General features: G+C 42.7%; 1 protein-coding gene across 1 annotated transcript in view; it reads left to right on the top strand.

Annotated features, from left to right (window-relative positions):
• Positions 1–5,000, top strand: part of LOC124008814 (collagen alpha-6(IV) chain-like) — a 276,756-nt gene that overhangs the window by 180,923 nt on the left and 90,833 nt on the right. The window lies entirely within an intron of this gene.

Below are 5,000 nucleotides of genomic sequence, written 5' to 3' on the forward strand. Positions count from 1 at the left end.
GTGATAGGTGTAGTGATAGATGTAGTGATAGGTGTAGTGATAGGTGTAGTGGTAGGTGTAGTGATAGGTGTAGTGATAGGTGTAGTGATAGGTGTAGTGATAGGTGTAGTGATAGGTGTAGTGATAGGTGTAGTGGTAGGTGTAGTATAGGTGTAGTGATAGGTGTAGTGATAGGTGTAGTGATAGGTGTAGTGATAGTGTAGTGATAGGTGTAGTGATAGGTGTAGTGATAGGTGTAGTGAGGTGTAGATAGGTGTAGTGATAGGTGTAGTGATAGGTGTAGTGATAGGTGTAGTGATAGGTGTAGTGATAGGTGTAGTGATAGGTGTAGTGATAGGTGTAGTGATAGGTGTAGTGATAGGTGTAGTGATAGGTAGGTGTAGTGATAGGTGTAGTGATAGGTGTAGTGATAGATGTAGTGATAGGTGTAGTGATAGGTGTAGTGATAGGTGTAGTGATAGGTGTAGTGATAGGTGTAGTGATAGGTGTAGTGATAGATGTAGTGATAGGTGTAGTGATAGATGTAGTGATAGGTGTAGTGATAGGTGTAGTGATAGGTGTAGTGATAGGTAGGTGTAGTGATAGGTGTAGTGATAGGTGTAGTGATAGGTGTAGTGATAGGTGTAGTGATAGATGTAGTGATAGGTGTAGTGATAGATGTAGTGATAGGTGTAGTGATAGGTGTAGTGATAGATGTAGTGATAGGTGTAGTGATAGGTGTAGTGATAGGTGTAGTGATAGGTGTAGTGATAGGTGTAGTGATAGGTGTAGTGATAGATGTAGTGATAGGTGTAGTGATAGGTGTAGTGGTAGGTGTAGTGATAGGTGTAGTGATAGGTGTAGTGATAGGTGTAGTGATAGGTGTAGTGATAGGTAGGTGTAGTGATAGGTAGGTGTAGTGATAGGTGTAGTGATAGGTAGGTGTAGTGATAGGTGTAGTGATAGGTGTAGTGATAGGTGTAGTGATAGGTGTAGTGATAGGTGTAGTGATAGGTGTAGTGATAGGTGTAGTGATAGGTGTAGTGATAGGTGTAGTGATAGGTGTAGTGATAGATGTAGTGATAGGTGTAGTGATAGGTGTAGTGATAGATGTAGTGATAGGTGTAGTGATAGATGTAGTGATAGGTGTAGTGATAGGTGTAGTGATAGATGTAGTGATAGGTGTAGTGATAGATGTAGTGATAGGTGTAGTGATAGGTGTAGTGATAGGTGTAGTGATAGGTGTAGTGATAGGTGTAGTGATAGGTGTAGTGATAGGTGTAGTGATAGGTGTAGTGATAGGTGTAGTGATAGGTAGGTGTAGTGATAGGTGTAGTGATAGGTAGGTGTAGTGATAGGTGTAGTGATAGGTGTAGTGATAGGTGTAGTGATAGGTGTAGTGATAGGTGTAGTGATAGGTAGGTGTAGTGATAGGTGTAGTGATAGGTGTAGTGATAGGTGTAGTGATAGGTGTAGTGATAGTAGGTGATAGGTGTAGTGAGTAGGTGTAGTGATAGGTGTAGTGATAGATAGGTAGGTGTAGTGATAGGTGTAGTGATAGGTGTAGTGATAGGTGTAGTGAGTGATAGGTAGGTAGGTGTAGTGATAGGTAGGTGTAGTGATAGGTGTAGTAGGTGTAGGGATAGAGGTGTAGTGATAGGTAGGTGTAGTGATAGGTGTAGTGATAGGTGTAGTCATAGGTGTAGTGATAGGTGTAGTGATAGGTGTAGTGATAGGTGTAGTGATAGGTGTAGTGATAGGTGTAGGGATAGGTGTAGTGATAGGTGTAGGGATAGGTGTAGTGATAGGTGTTGTGGAGGTGCTTTGCTGCAGGAGGGACTGGTGAACTTCACAAAATGGATGGCATCATGAGGGAGGAAAATTATATGGATATATTGAAGCAACATCTCAAGAAATCAGTCAGGAAGTTAAAGCTTGGTCATTAATGGGTCTTCCAAATGGATAATGACCCCAAGGATACTTCCAAAGTTGTGGCAAAATGGCTTAAGGACAACAAAGTCAAGGTATTGGAGTGGCCATCACAAAGCCCTGACCTCAATCCCATAGAAAATTGGTGGGCAGAAAAACTGAAAAAGTGTGTGCGAGCAAGGAGGCCTACCAACCTGACTCAGTTACACCAGCTCTGTCAGGAAGAATGGGCCAAAATTCACCTAACATATTGTGGGAAGCTTGTGGAAGGCTACCCGAAACATTTGACCCAAGTTAAACAATTTCAAGGCAATGCTACCAAATACTAATTGAGTGTATTTTAACATCTGACCCACTGGGAATGTGATGAAAGAAATAAAAGCTGAAATAAATCATTATCTCTACTATTATTCTGACATTTCACATTCTTAAAATAAAGTGGTGATCCTAACTGACCTAAAACAGGGAATTTTTACGAGGATTAAATGACAGAAATTGTGAAAAACAGAGTTTAAATGTTTTTGGCTAAGGTGTATGTATTCTTCCGACCTCAACTGTAACTGTCTAACTGTCTGGGTGTTAAACATCAGTTCAGACATGGGGAAATAATGAGAGAGTTCAATTATGTCACCGTAGATGCCAGAGTCTAACAAACCCCTTTACGGTAACGTCTTATCTAAAACAGAATAAAAGTGTATCCTAGGACTTGGAGAGAAAGAGAGAGACAGCGAGACAGAGAGTTAGTGAAGGAGACAGAGAGAGAGGAAATGGAGACTGAGACGGACAATGTGTGTGTGAGAGAGAGAGAGAGAGAGAGAGAGAGAGAGAGAGAGAGAGAGAGAGAGAGAGAGAGAGAGAGAGAGAGAGAGAGAGAGAGAGAGAGAGCGAGCGAGACAGAGAGTTAGTGAAGGAGACAGAGAGAGAGGGAAGGGAGACTGAGACCGACAATGTGAGAGAGAGAGAGAGAGAGAGAGAGAGAGAGAGAGAGAGAGAGAGAGAGAGAGAGAGAGAGAGAGAGAGAGAGAGAGAGAGAGAGAGAGAGAGACAAGGAAGGGAGAGAGAGAGAGAGCAAGAAAGAGAGTTGGTGAAGGAGACAGAGAGAGAGGGAAGGGAGACTGAGACGGAGATGAGAGAGAAAGAGAGAGAGAGAGAGAGAGAGAGAGAGAGAGAGAGAGAGAGAGAGAGAGAGAGAGAGAGACAGAGAGAGACAGAGAGAGAGAGAGAGAGAGAGAGAGAGAGAGAGAGAGAGAGAGAGAGAGAGAGAGAGAGAGAGAGAGAGAGAGAGAGAGAGAGAGAGAGAGAGAGAGAGAGAGAGAGAGACAGATAGTTAGTGAAGGAGACAGAGAGAGAGGGAAGGGAGACTGAGACGGACAATGTGAGAGAGAGAGAGAGAGAGAGAGAGAGAGAGAGAGAGAGAGAGAGAGAGAGAGAGAGAGAGAGAGAGAGTTAGTGAGAGACAGAGAGTTAGTGAAGGAGACAGAGAGAGAGGGAAGGGAGACTGAGACAGACAATGTGAGAGAGAGAGAGAGAGAGAGAGAGAGAGAGAGAGAGAGAGAGAGAGGAGAGAGAGAGAGAGAGAGAGAGAGAGAGGAGAGAGAGAGAGAGAGAAAGAGAGAGAGAGAGAGTTTGGAGGGAGAGAGAGAGACAAGGAAGGGAGAGAGAGAGCGAGAGAGAGAGTGAGTTTGTGAAGGAGAGCGAGAGTGTTAGTGAAGGAGAGCGAGAGAGAGAGAGAGAGAGAGAGACAAGGAAGGGAGAGAAGAGAGAGAGAGAGAGAGAGAGAGAGAGAGAGAGAGAGAGAGAGAGAGAGAGAGAGAGAGAGAGAGTTTGTGAAGGAGAGAGAGAGTGTTAGTGAAGGAGAGCGAGAGAGAGAGAGATGGACACAACAGAGAGCGGGTGTAAACTAAGACTAGAATGATCACATGTCAGAGTGTTAGCCCCTAACCCATTACTGTCTGTCTGTGACAGAGAGAGTTTTTCTGCCATAGACATCATTAACTGACATCACCTGGCTAGGTCAAATGCCTTAGCCAGGTGATTACGGCTCTCTGGCGCCGCCATGTGGTAATGGTTGCCTAGTGCAAGATTGGGTGACACTGGTAGTCAAGAAGGTTGTCCTTCTTGCACAAATTCCTTAATTGGCAAAAAAGCCCTGTTTAGGATAACATATATACACTCTGTGGCTCTCTTTCTCACTGATAGTCTCCCCTTCACGCATACACACAGACACAGACAAAGACACACTCTCTGTCATACCTCTCTCTCTCTCTCTCTTTCTCACTGATAGTCTCCCCTTCCCACATACTCACAGACACAGACACACACACACTCTCTGTCATACCTCTCTCTCTCTCTCTCAATTCAATTCAATTCAAGGGGCTTTATTGGCATGGGAAACATGTGTTAACATTGCCAAAGCAAGTGAGGTAGATAATATACAAAGTGAAATAAACAATAAAAATTAACAGTAAACATTACACATACAGAAGTTTCAAAACAGTAAAGACATTACAAATGTCATATTATACATATATATATATATATATATATATATATATATATATATATATATATATATATATATATATATATATAATGTTGTAACAATGTACAAATGGTTAAAGTACACAAGGGAAAATAAATAAGCATAAATAAGGGTTGTATTTACAATGGTGTTTGTTCTTCACTGGTTGCCCTTTTCTTGTGGCAACAGGTCACAAATCTTGCTGCTGTGATGGCACACTGTGGAATTTCACCCAGTAGATATAAGAGTTTATCAAATTTGGATTTGTTTTCGAATTCTTTGTGGATCTGTGTAATCTGAGGGAAATATGTGTCTAATATGGACATACATTGGGCAGGAGGTTAGGAAGTGCAGCTCAGTTTCCACCTCATTTTGTGGGCAGTGAGCACATAGCCTGTCTTCTCTTGAGAGCCATGTCTGCCTACGGCGGCCTTTCTCAATAGCAAGGCTATGCTCACTGAGTCTGTACATAGTCAAAGCTTTCCTTAATTTTGGGTCAGTCACAGTGGTCAGGTATTCTGCCGCTGTGTCCTCTCTGTTTAGGGCCAAATAGAATTCTCTCGCTCTTTCT

This window comes from Oncorhynchus gorbuscha, linkage group LG21, assembly GCF_021184085.1.
Source record: "Oncorhynchus gorbuscha isolate QuinsamMale2020 ecotype Even-year linkage group LG21, OgorEven_v1.0, whole genome shotgun sequence".
Lineage (NCBI taxonomy): Eukaryota > Metazoa > Chordata > Actinopteri > Salmoniformes > Salmonidae > Oncorhynchus > Oncorhynchus gorbuscha.